Genomic DNA, 15,883 nt, shown 5'->3' with positions numbered 1-15,883 from the left:
GATGCTCACTAATATGATTACTGATATGTATTGTGTGGGATTGTGATGCTTTTTCTTACCATTTTTCTCCTTTTTAGACCTTCATTATATATCCCTATTGGTGATGAATTTTTAATTATTTAAAATAAAAAGGTGGTTTTATTTATCCCTTTAGTTGGTGTTTTTTCTTTGCTCTGTTTTTATTCGCTCTTCTGGCTTATTGATGTTATGGGAGTACTCCACTATTTATTTACTTAGGGGGGATTATATACTATTTATCCCCAGCCTGGATTAACGTGTTTTTGAACATTTTTGTACTGATACGTGCTAATAAGTGGTAGTTTGATGGCCTATTTAGACCAGCCGACTGTAATTCCATGTGCGCAAAACGATTCCTAATACGATTGTCATGTGCATATTGAATATCATTGCTCTTGACAGCACATGTCCTGCATACACAGGACATGTGCAGCTTAAAACAATGATTTTAAAGCTGTCTAAGAAATCATTGCATCCGACAAATGAGAGTCTGTGATTGCTGACCTTTTTAGACAGCCTGATAGTCAGGAAAGAGCCATCTAAAAGCCACATAAGCTGCAACACCTATAACAACAGAGTGTCTAAATTGGGCGTTATAATTTAATATCCAGGTCATTCTTTACTATCAATGCCACCTATCAGTAAACGTATTATAGTCTTAAGACAATGTATATTACACTGCCAAATTACCTTAAACATTCTGTCTTATTATAATAAAGAAACTTAGGACACTGAAGTCCAAACAGAACTGAGATAGGATTGTTTGTCCATCCCAAATCATGTTACTTTGGTTTTATTGGTATCCTAGATGTTAATAAGTCACTTGTATTAAGCCTAGCCAGTGACCTTGAGCAGTGTTGTTAAAAAGAGCTCTGATCCTATTGTGCAAGTCCCTTCATCATACTGCATCATATACTGGAGCTGTGTATGGACACTGAGTGTAGTAGTGGCTCTTGACATTGCATAGAGAAAAAAGGGACAACCATTGCCTATGTCCACCTTTCCTGTCCATTATATAAGGTGCTGGCCAGCACATTTCGTATTCTTGCTATACACACAGGGTTTTATGAGGTGTAATAAATGAGTCCTAATGAGACGCAGCATTATTTTATGACATTTGCTGTGCAAAGTCTCAGTTAATTACCTAAGCAATTAGCAAAGCAGCAAACGATGAAAGTAACCCTGTGATTTATTATGACACTAGTCCCGTTACACAACCCCAACCTTTCATCACATGCCATACCACTTTCTCTATTGATTCAAGGTGCTAGCACTCCAGCAACCACTGCAGCTGTCTCTAGTACCACAGTGATGCCATTAAAACCTCAAGTAATTAATGGAGAACTTAAAGTAACAAGCATATGCTGAAAATCAATATCCAGTTATTTATTGTAGGTCAGTCATTTACAATAATGCACTGGTTCCGCCTTGCCACTAATGCTGCCAGTCGTATCTAACTTGTTACATATACTATTTTTTATATGTTATTTACATCCAGTAATTGTACTTCAAGCATGAGATTAAGGGGCTGATACTTACAGTCTTTATTATGAGTCACACATTTCTAATTGTAACAGTTTTCACATTAAAATAACAGAATTTATCACAAATACATGTATTGTATACACTAACTGAAGTTATAAAGCAAAGCATCATGGACTGGATCAGGGATGTGAAACTCAAACACACAGAGGGCCAAAATAAAATACTTGGACAAAGTCGTGGGCCAACCAGTATACAGTATAATGGGCCCCACATAGTCCGCCATACAGAATAATGGGCCCCACATAGTCCTCCATACAGTATAATGGACCTCGCATAGTCCTCCATACGGTATAATGCCCCACATAGTCCTCCATACAGTATAATTGGCCTTGCATAGTCCTCCATACAGTATAATGCCCCACATAGCCCTCCATACAGAATAATGGGCCCCACATAGTCCTCCATACAGTATAATGGGCCTCGCATAGTCCTCCATACAGTATAATACCCCACATAGCCCTCCATACAGAATAATGGGCCCCACATAGTCCTCCATACAGTATAATGGGCCACATAGTCCTCCATACAGAATAATGGGCCCCACATAGTTCTCCATACAGTATAATGGGCCCCACATAGTCCTCCATACAGAATAATGGGCCCCACATAGTCCTCCATACAGTATAATGGGCCACATAGTCCTCCATACAGAATAATGGGTCCCACATAGTCCTCCATACCGAATAATGGGCCCCATATAGTCGTCCATGCAGTATAATGGGCCCCACATAATTCTCCATACAGAGAAAATGGCCCCACATAGGGGTGGTGGGTCTGGTGTCATGGGCCAAATATAACCACTCTGCAGGCCAGATTTGGCCCACAGGCCAGAGTTTGACATGTATGGTCTAGATATTCATACCTATTTACTATCTGCATTTTGTCTCCTAATACATTGGCATAATGTTATATTAAAGGGCTCTGTCAGGAATCTGTAATTGTTCCAATAACCACGTTCATGTACATCAGTCTTAGTTTTAGTCTTAGTCAGTGTTTCCCAAATTTGAATTCTGTAATTGTCTGTAGACCTCCACGCACCCCAATGTAGACTGATCATGCCTACAGTTGGCTGTCATGCCTTTGCATTTGGCTAGATTTTATACAGATTGACAAAGGTACAGAAAATAACAAAGAGCTCTACCATACTTAGGAAAAAGAAAAAAACTGTGCTGACTTACCAGTGTGTTGCCACTGTAAATCTTTAGCATAAGTGTGCTAGAGATTGCCTTAGAAAGACTGACCGGGGTGATGAAGTGATTGCGAATCTGCTAAAGGTAAGCCAACCATACAAAGTATCTCTATGGCCAGTTTAGCAACTTTGGACTTTTTTCCAGTACATTGAAAGTCACAGCTTACAAAGTATCTATATAGTAAGGGTACGGACATAACAATTTTTGCATAAGCAACACCTTTAAAAATCTAGTTTTATTTAAGATGCTAAAATATTCCAAACAAAAAATCCCACCTAATAATTCAATAAAGTGCTTATGGATAAATGTACAAGACCTTCAATAAAACTCAGTATCACAATCAATGGATTCTTTATATTCCCTCAGTAGTGGTATGATGTGGCCACTCCAATATAGCAATAAATACAATAACATAGAAAGTTGTTTAATCTCAAATTCTTTAGCAGACTCTTTTTCTGATTAATCAAAGCTGCATGTGTATGTGCTATTATGATAGTGCTAAAAGGCAACATGTAACATACTATAGTAGTTGTCCATCTCTGTATAAACTGAGGAAAGGTGACGAAGGAGTATTTTTCTTCAGTGAGAAATGCAGCTCAGGATGTTCTGCTTCATTACATATATTACACCCATCTGCTAACACATAATTTTGACTCCTTTCAGGATTGGGGACTGACTTGTTTTAATGACCTACTACTTAGATTCAGGTAAGTTCCTTGCCTTCTGATCTCCTTCTCCAGATGTCTCTTAATGCTTTTACTCCTTTAAGCATTTTTTCCCAAGTACCCCCTGCAGGACACAGTTAAAGTGAGATGATTACAGGCTCACCGAAACAAATTAAATTTCCTGTGGACACGTCGTAAATGTTACCCCCAAAATTATGTTTAATTACTTGTTGGAAACCCTAATCTTTAACAGTGATCAGTCAGTTCAATGTGGGCACTTTTGACTAGGTGTGGAGCCAGTACTACCTGAGGATGATCCTAAATAGGCATCATATACAAGTTCTTCTCACTAAATTAGAATATCATCAAAAAGTTAATTTATTTCAGTTCTTCAAAACAAAAAGTGAAACTAATATATTATATAGAGTCAATACAAACAGAGTGATCTATTTCAAGTGTTTATTTCTGTTAATGTTGATGATTATGGCTTACAGCCAATGAAAACACAAAAGTCATTATCTCAGTAAATTAGAATAATTAACAAAAAACACCTGCAAAGGCTTCTGATGCAGGTCCCTTATTCTGTTTCAGTAGGCTCCACAATCATGGTGAAGACTGCTGACTTGACAGATGTCCAGAAGGCGGTCATTGACACACTCCTCAAGGATGGTAAACCACAAAAGGTCATTGCCAAAGAAGTTAGCTGGTCACATAGTGCTGTATCCAAGCATATTAATGGAAAGTTGAGTGGAAGGAAAAAGTGTGGTAGAAAAAGGTGCACCAGTAAATGGGATAACCTCAGCCTTGAAAGAATTGTTAAGAAAAAGACATTCAAAAATTTGGGGGACATTCACAAGGAGTGGACTGCTGCTGGAGTCATTGCTTCAAGAGCCACCACACACAGACGTATCCAGGACATGGGCTACAAGTGTCGCATTCCTTGTGTCAAGCCACTCATGACCAATAGACAACACCAGGAGCATCTTATCTGGGCCAAGGAGAAAAAGACCTGGACTGTTGCTCAGTGGTCTAAGGTGTTGTTTTCAGATGAAAGTAAATTTTGCATTTCATTTGGAAATCAAGGTCCAAGAGTCTGGAGGAAGAGTGGAGAGGCCACAATCCAAGCTGCTTGAGGTCTAGTGTGAAGTTTCCACAATCAGTGATGGTTTGGGGAGCCATGTCATCTGCTGGTGTAGGTCCACTGTGTTTTATCAAGACCAAAGTCAGTGCAGCCGTCTAAAAGGAAATTTTAGAGCACTTCATGTTTTTCTCTGCCAACAAGCTTAACCCATAAAGAATCTATGGGGTATTGTCAAGAGGAAGATGAGAGACACCAGACCCAACAATGCAGACAAGCTAAAGGCTGCTATCAAAGCAACCTGGGCTTCCATAACACCTCAGCAGTGCCACAGGCTGATTGCCTCCATGCCATGCCGCATTGATGCAGTAATTCATGCAAAAGGAGCCCCTTCCAAGTATTGAGTGCATTTACTGAACATACATTTCAGTAGGCCAACATTTCAGAATTTAAAAACATTTTTCAAGCTGTTGTTATAAAGTATTATAATTTACTGAGAGAATGACTTTTGTGTTCTCGTTGACTGTAAACCATAATCATCAACATTAAAGGGGTTGTCCGGTACTTTTAAAAAAATGCCAGTGTGTTTTAATGATAAATACAACCTTCTTTCTAATTACCTTGCGCTGCTGATACTGCCTGTGAGCGGTGCTATCGGTGGCCGCTCACAGGCAGCACATGACCCCACGCTGACGTCACGACAAGTGAGGCATGACTCAGCGCTGGGGTCCCCGCGGTGGCTGCTGGGTTGTGGGCAGAGTTATTCCCCTGCGTCACACCAAGCATCCACTTTCCCAGTGAATGAGGACAGGGAGAGCGCGCGGTGGATGCCGGGTGTGACGCAAGGGAATAAACCCGCCCACAACCCAGCAGCCACGAGTGGAATGAGGAAGAGGGACCCCCGGCTGCAGCCGCAACTTGTCGTGACGTCAGCGGATGTCAGCGCCGGCTGCAGCCGGGGGTCACGTGCTACCTGTGAGTGGCCACCAATAGCGCCGCTCACATGCAGTATCAGCAGCGCAAGGTAATTAGAAAGAAGGTTGTATTTATCATTAAAACACACTGGCAGTTTTTTAAAAGTACCGGACAATAAACACTTGAAATAGATCACTCTGCTTGTAATGACTCTATTTAATATTTGAGTTTCACTTTTTGTATTGAAGAACAGAAATAAATTAACTTTTTGATGATATTCTAATTTAGTGAGAAGCACTTGTATATAGAATCCAATATGGCATTGTTCAATATTGGATAATTGGTCTTAAAACCACAAAATATTATATAAGATACTGTACTCCTATCTGAAGATTTTTTTTGCATAAATAACATTATTATTTGCATTTTGTCAGTTATTGTCATGTGTCTTTGTGGATTTTGATCTACTTATATATTATGTTTAAATAATGTTCAGATGCATGAAAGGGGTTGTCCAGGTTTGTTACGAAAGCCTGCAGTCACTGTGTGTGACTGCAGACTTGTGAATCCTCACATCTCGCACAGCGCACTCTGTGAGGGTTCTCCGATGTCAGCGCCAGGAATTGGCATCATGTGACCGCAAGTATGCAATATCCATATTGCAAACTACATTCCGACTAGATGTGTGTGACCTCACTCAATTCACTTATATCGCTTATAGCAATGCAAGATATGAGAATTCCCAAGTTTGCAGTCACATAGAGTAAACTGGACAACCGCTTTAAGTACTCCTCTAATAAATGGACTAATACTAAAAATGTAAAAAAACATAAATAGTTGACATGTTGTTATTCATTATGCAGTGGGGAAAATAAGTATTTGATACACAACCGATTTTGCAAGTTTTCCCACCTACAAAGAATGGAGAGGTCTGTAATTTTTATCATAGGTACACTTCAACTATGATGGACAGAATCTAAAAGTAAAAAAACAGAAAATCACATTGTATGATTTTTAAATAATTAAATTGCATCAAATAAGTATTTGATCAGCTACCAACCAGCAAGAATTCTCACAGACCTGTTAGTTTTTCTTTAAGAAGCCCTTCTACTCTGCACTCATTACCTGTATTAATTGCACCTGTTTGAACGCGTTACCTGTATAAAATACACCTGTCCACACACTTAATCATGGCCAAGATCAAAGAGCAGTCTAAGGACACCAGGGACAAAATTGTAGACCTGCACAAGGCTGGAATAGGCTACAGGACAATAGGCAAGCAACTTGGTGAGAAGGCAACAACTATTGGCACAATTATTGGAAAATCGAAGAAACACAAGATGACTGTCAATCTTCCTCGGTCTGGGGCTCTGTGCAAGATCTCGCCTCGCGGGGTAAGGATGATTCTGAGCTGAGAAAGGTCAGGAATCAGCACAGAACTACATGGGAGGACCTGGTCAATGACCTGAAGAGAGATGGGACCACAGTCTCAAACATTACCGTTAGTAACACACTACGCCGTCATGGATTAAAATCCTGCAGGGCACACAAGGTCATTCTGCTCACGCCAGCACATGTCCAGGCCCCTTTGAAGTTCACCAATGACCATCTAGATGATGCAGAGGAGGCATGGGAGAAGGTCGTGTTGGTCAGATGAGACCAAAATAGAACTTTTTGGTATCAACTCAACTCGCCGTGTTTGTAGGGAGAAGAAGGATGAGTACAACGCCAAGAACACCATCCTAACCGTGAAGCATGGTGGGGGGAAACATCATACTTTGGGGGTGCTTTTCTGCAAAGGGGACAGGACGACTGCACCATAGTGAAGGGAGAATGGATGGGGTCATGTTTCGCAAGATTTTGGCCAACAACCTCCTTCCTTCAGCAAGAGCATTGAAGATGGGTCGTGACTGGGTCTTCCAGCATGACAATGACCTGAAACACACAGCCAGGGCAACTAAGGAGTGACTCTGTAAGAAGCATTTCAAGGTCCTGAAGTGGCCTAGCCAGTCTCCAGACCTCAATCCAATAGAAAATCTTTGGAGGGAGCTGAAACTCAATGTTGCCCAGCAACAACCCCGAAACCTGAAAGATCTGGAGAAGATCTGTATGGAGGAGTGGGACAAAATCCCTGCTGCAGAGTATGCAAACTTGGTCAAGAGCTAGAGGAAAAATCTGACATCTGTATTTGCAAACAAAGGTTTATTTACCAAATATTAAGTTCTGTTTTTCTATTGTATCAAATACTTATTGTATGCAATAAAATGCAAATTAATTATGTAAGAATCACATAATGTGAATTTCTGGATTTTTTTTTAGATTCTGTCTCTCACAGTTGAAGTGTACCTATGAGAAAAATTACAGACCTCTCCACTCTTTGTAGGTGGAAAAACTTGCAAAATCTGCAGTGTATCAAATACTTATTTTCTCCACTGTATATACAGTACAGACTAAAAGTTTGGACACACCTCCTCATTTAAAGATTTTTCTGTATTTTCATGACTTTGAAAATTGTACATTCACACTGAAGGCATCAAAACTATGAATTAACACATGTGGAATTATATACTTAACAAAAAAGTGTGAAACAACTGAAAAAATGTCTTATATTCTTGGTTCTTCAAAGTAGCCACCTTTTGCTTTGATGACTGCTTTGTACACTCTTGGCATTCTCTTGATGAGCTTCAAGAGGTAGTCACCGGAAATGGTTTTCACTTCACAGGTGTGCCCTGTCAGGTTTAATAAGTGGGATTTCTTGCCTTATAAATGGGGTTAGGACCATCAGTTGTGTTGTGCAGAAGTCAGGTGGATACACAGCTGATAGTCCTGCTGAATAGACTGTTAGAATTTGTATTATGGCAAGAAAAAAGCAGCTAAGTAAAGAAAAACGAGTGGCCATCATTACTTTAATGAAGGTCAGTCAGTCCGAAAAATTGGGCAAACTTTGAATGTGTCCCCAAGTGCAGTTGCAAAAACCATCAAGCGCTACAAAGAAACTGGTTCACATGAGGACCGCCCCAGGAAAGGAAGACCAAGAGTCACCTCTGCTTCTGAGGATAAGTTTATCTGAGTCACCAGCCTCAGAAATCGCAGGTTAACAGCAGCTCAGATTAGAGACCAGGTCAATGCCACACAGAGTTCTAGCAGCAGACACATCTCTACAACAACTGTTAAGAGGAGACTTTGTGCAGCAGGCCTTCATGGTAAAATAGCTGCTAGAAAACCACTGCTAAGGACAGGCAACAAGCAGAAGAGACTTGTTTGGGCTAAAGAACACAAGGAATGGATATTAGACCAGTGGAAATCTGTGCTTTGGTCTGATGAGTCCAAATTTGAGATCTTTGGTTCCAACCACCATGTCTTTGTGCAACGCAGAAAAGGTGAACGGATGGACTCTACATGCCTGGTTCCCACCGTGAAGCATGGAGGAGGAGGTGTGATGGTGTGGGGGTGCTTTGCTGGTGACACTATTGGGGATTTCTACAAAATTGAAGGCATACTGAACCATCATGGCTACCACAGCATCTTGCAGCGGCATGCTATTCCATCCTGTTTGCGTTTAGTTGGACCATCATTTATTTTTCAGCAGGACAATGACCCCAAACACACCTCCAGGCTGTGTAAGGGCTATCTGACCAAGGAGGAGAGTGATGGGGTGCTACGCCAGTTGACCTGGCCTCCACAGTCACCAGACCTGAACCCAATCGAGATGGTTTGGGGTGAGCTGGACCGCAGAGTGAAGGCAAAAGGGCCAACAAATGCTAAGCATCTCTGGGAACTCCTTCAAGATTGTTGGAAGACCATTTCCGGTGACTACTTCTTGAAGCTCATCAAGAGAATGCCAAGAGTATGCAAAGCAGTCATCAAAGCAAAAGGTGGCTACTTTGAAGAACCTAGACTATAGGACATATTTTCAGCTGTTTCACGCTTTTTTTTGTTAAGTATATAATTCCACATGTGTTAATTCATAGTTTTGATGCCTTCTGTGTGAATGTACAATTTTCAAAGTCATGAAAATACAGAAAAATCTTTAAATGAGAAGGTGTGTCCAAACTTTTGGTCTGTACTGTATATGTCAAAATTAATTAAATGTGTTTCTCAATGGATTTGTACAGATTATGTGTGACATTAAAGGTTGAAAACATTCTGAAATTAAAGTGTAGACTTTTTATATTCACTTTGTTGTCTTTTTAAATGTACCAATGAATTGTGTGAAAACAGTTGTGGAGTTACACTTAAAGCCATAATTTTAGGAGACCAAAAGAAAACCAGCAGTGGTATACCAAAGAAATTCACCTATAGAAATATTTTTTTTTTAATCAAATAATATAAGAAAGCTATGAATACTTTTTTTCTTTTACAAAATTGGTTTAGAAATACATAATTAGTGTTGGGAAAATGAAGGGCTTCTTAAAAACAGCCAAAACGGCAGCTTTGCAACCAAGATGATGCCATCATTTTGGGATATCCACATTTTGTTTCCAGGTGTCCTGACCATGATATTATATTAAGTTGCAGAAAACCTGACATTCTCTTCCTCATTAACACATTGACCCTGATTCATCAAGACCCGTAATTTTCCCGGCGGTGTTGATGAGAGGGCATGGTGGAGTCAGGTGCTCCTGATTCATAGAGGGGTGAATGCTTTTTAGAGCATGAATCTCCAAAATAAGGATGGGAAGATATACATTGACATAAATGTTTCTGAAATCAGGGGCAGACAAACTGCCAATGCAGTCGGTGCAGCTGCACCAGGGCCCGGTGGTGGAGGGCAGACCTTGCAGAGCGGCTAATAATGAGGGCAATCTGGCCGGCTTCTCGAAGCCCTAGGCTCCGGGGGGGCCATGGCCAGATTGCCCTCATAGTGTGCGGTGGGCAGGGAGCGATCCCTGCAGCTCCGCTGCTGACAGGAGGAAAATAGCAAGGGAGCGGAGCTGAGGGATCCATCCTCTGCTTCCTGCCCGGCGCTTTCTCAGTGACACAGGCTTGCGCAGCTTGATAACGTCATCATGCAGTGTGGGCCTGTGTTTGTCAGAGAGAAAGTTGCCGGCAACGACAATGCTCCGGAGGAACGGGCAGAGAGGTGAGTGTTGTTCTTTTTTGGTTTGTTTTTACACTAATACACTGGGGAGAGGTCCAGGACAATGAGGGGTGGTGGGGGAGACAATGATGGAGGAGATAACAATGATGGGAATGAGGAAGAACAATGATGATGGAGGTGGGGGAGACAATGATGGGTATGGAGGAGATAACAATGATGGGAATGGGGGAAATAACAATGATGGTGATGAGGGAGAACAAAGATGAAAGGGGGGGAACAATTATGGAGGTGGGGGAGAGCAATGATGGGGATGGGGAGAACAATGATGGAGGTGGGAAGAGCAATGATGCAGGTGGGGAGAGCAATGATGGGGTTGGGGAGAGCAATGATGGAGGTGGGGGAGAGCAATGATGAAGGTGGGGGAGAGCAATGATGGGAAGAACAATGATGGGGATGAGCGAGAGCAATGATGGGGGTGGGGATAGCAATGGGGATGGGGGAGAGTAATGATGGTGGTGGGGCAGAGCAATGATGGAGGTGGGGAGAGCAATGATGGGAAGAACAATGATGGGGATGGGGAGAGCAATGATGGACATAGGGGGAGCAATGATGGAGGTGGGGAGAGCAATGATGGAGGTAGGGAGAGCAATGATGAAGGTGGGGGAGAGGACAATGATGGGGATGAGGGAGAACAATGATGGAGGTGGGGGAGAGCAATGATGGAGCAGGGGAGAGCAATGATGGAGAGAACAATGATGGGGGTGGGGGAGAACAATGATGGGAATGAGGGAGAACAATGATGGAGTTGGAGGAGAGCAATGATGGAGTGGGGGAGAGCAATGATAGGGGTGGGGAGAATAATGATGGAGCTGGGGGAGAGCAATGATGGAGTGGGGGGGAGCAATGATGGGGAGAACAGTGATGGGGGTGATAACAATGATGGAGGTGGGGGAGAGCAATGCTGGGGGTGGGGGAGAACAATGATGGAGCTGGGGGGAGCAATGATGGAGGTGGGGAGAGCAATGATGGAGGTAGGGAGAGCAATGATGAAGGTGGGGGAGAGGACAATGATGGGGATGAGGAAGAACAATGATGGAGGTGGGGGAGAGCAATGATGGAGCGGGGGAGAGTAATGATGGAGAGAACAATGATGGGGGTGGGGGAGAACAATTATGGGAATGAGGGAGTTGGAGGAGAGCAATGATGGAGTGGGGGAGAGCAATGATAGGGGTGGGGAGAACAATGATGGAGCTGGGGGAGAGCAATGATGGAGTGGGGGGGAGCAATGATGGGGAGAACAATAATGGGGGATGAGAACAATGATGGAGGTGGGGGAGAGCAATGATGGGGGTGGGGGAGAACAATGATGGAGCTGGGGGAGAGCAATGATGGGGAGAACAATGATGGGGGTGAGAACAATAATGAATGTGGGGGAGAGCAATGATGGGGATGGGGAGAACAATGATGGATGTGGGAAGAGCAATGATGGAGGTGGGGAGAGCAATGATGGGGATGGGGAGAGCAATGATGGAGGTGAGGGAGAAGACAATGATGGAGGTGATGGAGAGGACAATGATGGATATATTTTGATTGGTGCGTGGCTAATAGTATATTAATGGTGGGGTACATATATGTATTCAGGGCGCAGTGCGGGGGAGACACATATATGTATACAATATATATTACCTTGTTATTTTTAGGACTGCGGTGATCAGTGTGACAAGATGAGTTGTGGCTGGGAGATGTCGACATGAAGGTCTGACCAGATGGAGAAGAAGCAGCAGAAACAGACTCTAATCAGATGAGATGTCAGCAGTAAGTCCCTTGATGTAAATTTTATTCTGTATCTGCACTGTGTGACTTGGAGTGATAATGTTACATGTAAAATCTCTTAGGCTGCATTATCACATTTGTGTGAAATGTCTGTGAGCTGCCAGATTTTTTTATCGGACGGCACAAGGACTCGTAGAGTTTTCTGGGTCCATTCACACATCTGTGAAAATCACAGATCTGAGAATGAGATCCGTGAGGGTCAGAGAATGTCCTGTTCTGATCCAATTTTGAGGATCAGAATAGGACATGCTCATTGCGTCTGTAAAAGCAGGCAACATACCGACACTGCACATGGATACAGGAATGTAGCCTTATTATGTATAGCATAGTCCCTTAGTATACAGTGTACTCACTTATTATGTCTAATGCCATCCTTAGTTACAGTTTCCTCTTTTATTATGTATAACACCGTCCCTTATTATGTGCCATCCTGTCTAGTTATTTGTGGTGCCGTCTCTTATTATATAGCTGCATTTGCTGTTATGCACAGTGCTGTCCCTTACATAGTGAATTCTTTGCATTATTTTTGTAAGTCACAGTTCCCTCTACTATTACATAGTCGTTAAAATGACTACTGATGGAGGATCTGGTGAGGCAGCATCTGACCAGAGGAACAGTCCATCAGCTCCTCCATCAGAAAAGAAGCTTTCCCATGCTCCATCAGCCATCATTGCATTATATATCTAACAAGAGATGACACTATGTAATAAAAAACAGGGCGCTATATTATCCGATATGTAAGGGACAGTGCTGTACATAACAAGAGAGAGCACTGTGTAATATGGCACAGTAATATACGTATTAAAGGAGACTATTTAAGATATATATATGTGGCTATATATACATATCTGTAGCTTTGTTTCCATAAAAGGAGGGGGGCTCAGACACATTTCCTGCACAGGGGCCCCAAGTTGTCAGTGTCCACCCCTGTTGGTAGTAATATTATACATCTATAAGAAATCTAATTAATAAGTAAAACCAAGTTTACTTGGAACTGATCTTGACACAGAATAAAATGTATAAAATTAAGATACTGTAATTCCTTCAAAATTTCCATCCATGATCCCTGGTGAATTGTTACAGTATTTTTGCTATTCAAATACTTCAGAAATATTTCCTAATGCTGCACACAGTGTGATTTTGTGCTGGGGAGCTATTAAATCTGAATGTGTAGTTATAAAATGAGTACAGTGCCCACATATGAAGCCAAATTGGACAGAATATGCTTCTGTGTGGTGGATTTTAATCTAACCAAAGGAATTTTAGATTTATTTGTAGAAGACATGAAAAGCATAATAATGTAAATGTATTTTTAATTTATAGTAAATGCACAGAACATGTGGACTAAACGTGGTTAAAGGTAATTATATTTTCCACAATTCTTCCCATAACTAGGTTACTGAAACTGCTTATTCTGTTTGTACAACCCTTTCCATTTTCTAATATGGATGTTATATAGGGGATCTCGCACTCAGGAGCCACATCGATGAGCCAAAGGATGCATAGAAAAGTGACTGGAGGACTTTGTGAAACCCTGTATTTACATGGTCCGCAAAACATTTGAATGGGCGCAATGCCCATACGACATTTGACCAGTGTGGCCCCCTGCTGATCCCGCTGGTGATATCTGATTGATTTTACAGTTAGCTGATCGTCTGTTCAGCTATGTTCACAAATAAGGTTTTCTGATCGGAACAAGTCTTTTAATTGCCTTAAAAGTACATTATGTAGCTATACATATATATATATATATATATATATATATATATATATGGTGGTCCAAAAGTAGGTGGCCAGAAAATAATAACATTTATTTTGATTTGTATATAAAATTATATTTACTAACACAAGCATAACATTGACAATTAGATTTTATTCTGAACAATAATACAAAAGCCCTTAAATTTTATCAACGCAGGTGCTCAAACTGTTTTCCATTACAATTTGCACAGCTTTGAAGTCGCCTCTTACGCTTCAACAAACTTTTTTGCACAAGTCTCTTTGGGTATTAATTTCTTGAAATGCATCTCTTATGTCATTTTTCAAATCACTGACACTTTTTGGTTTTCAACTATAAACTTTGTCCTTGAGTACTCCCCAAAAGAAAAAATCCATTGGGGTCAAGTCTGGTGAACGTGCCGGCCAATCAAGTGGGCCTCTTTGGCCAATCCATTTATTAGGAGATGTTTCATCAAGATGTGGAGGGGGGCATCTTGTTGGAAGTAAAGACTTTTTTTTTCAAAGAGTCTGTGAGGAATGAAAAGTGGAATTTGATTGGTTGCTAAGGGCAACTGAGCCAGTTTCACTTTACACCATGTTTGATAAATCTCCCCCTTCATAACCTTATTACACTTTCTGTCCACCTTCTTTTGGACCACCCTGTATATATATAATGTTTTTTTTCTCTGGATATCAGTGCAGGTAAAAATACTTGATATATCATTCAAAAAGAGTTGCCTGTTGTTCATTTTGCCACAAAAAAAATGTAAGTGTCCGTCCATCTTTGGGCACAGCTTTCACAAATGGTTAGTGAAGCAAAAAACGAATTCGTACATGTGCAGCGTTGACCAGAATCTACAATGTGTCACAATATTGGTCATAATGGAAACATGTATTGTATGTTCCTCTAAACTAGTGGGAAGAGCACCACCTTTATATATAAGGGCAAACAATAGGATCAGGCAGATTGAAATCTAACTTTCAGGAGACAGGTGAGGTTATAAGACAGGTGAGGTTCCAACATTGGAATGTTGTTAAATATGCCACTGAATATGCATATCTTTAGATTAACTGGAACGTTGGTGGAGCAGATGATTCTGCCTTCATTGTGGATGATTATTTCACAAATCATTTTTTAGTTTGGAGTTTTTTCTATTGCATAGCAACTTTATGACATGTCCAGAAGGGACTGGTATGGGGTTTTGGGGGTCTGTGAAAGTATCAAATATTCCTATTTGTTGCATGGTGAGTACCTTGTAGCACAAAATCTATATGCACCTGTTAGACATATATACTCTGTATATTAGCAACCACTCCTCAGGTGAACGTAGAATGGAGCAAATTAATGCAATCTTTAGTAAGTATCTCCTAAATCTGGAGCTGTAGTGTCCAATTGTCAGTTCTGAGATTTGGAAGATTAATGACCTCATTCTTTGTTCTAAAATAATGGTAGAACCTACTAAGTATCCCCTCCCCCACCTGAATCTACTTACCACACCTAGTACTGATTACGGCTTTTGTCTGGGACTCATTACAATTTCAATAGAGCTGCATGGAGCTTGGTCCATTAGTAAAAATAACAGCAAAGAGGAATAGCTTAATCACATTGTGACTTTACTCTGGCTACACCCCCTACCAGAAGATGCAGAAAGAAAACAGTAACTTAATGTGGCCCAGTTAGCACATAATGCGAAGCAGAATGGGAGGATAGACTTGGGATAAATGTTCTGGTAGCAATCCCTTAATTAACCCATTCAATGCCAGATGAGCGTAAGACGGAACACAGATGTAAAGAGGTGATAAACATAGAAACCGATCACATTTCACAGGATACTTTAATTAGTTCTTGAACATACTAAAAAGTGATCTAGAGCTGTCA

The 15,883-nt window shown here is 41.2% G+C and overlaps 1 long non-coding RNA gene across 1 annotated transcript in view; it reads left to right on the top strand.

The window, feature by feature from the left end:
* Nucleotides 1–13,645, top strand: part of LOC141165006 (uncharacterized) — a 78,860-nt gene extending 65,215 nt beyond the window's left edge. The window contains exons 2-3 of the long non-coding RNA XR_012251026.1: nucleotides 3,417–3,460; nucleotides 13,609–13,645. This is a non-coding gene — a long non-coding RNA (uncharacterized lncRNA). The remainder of the gene's footprint in view (nucleotides 1–3,416; nucleotides 3,461–13,608) is intronic.
* Nucleotides 13,646–15,883: the final 2,238 nt, after the last annotated feature.

Source organism: Phyllobates terribilis, unplaced genomic scaffold (assembly GCF_046119375.1).
Source record: "Phyllobates terribilis strain yellow unplaced genomic scaffold, ASM4611937v1 Scaffold_11__3_contigs__length_659146591, whole genome shotgun sequence".
In the NCBI taxonomy this organism is placed as follows: Eukaryota; Metazoa; Chordata; class Amphibia; order Anura; family Dendrobatidae; genus Phyllobates; species Phyllobates terribilis.
Note: the sequence above shows the minus strand (reverse complement) of the source record. Positions and strands in the feature narration are given on the sequence as shown.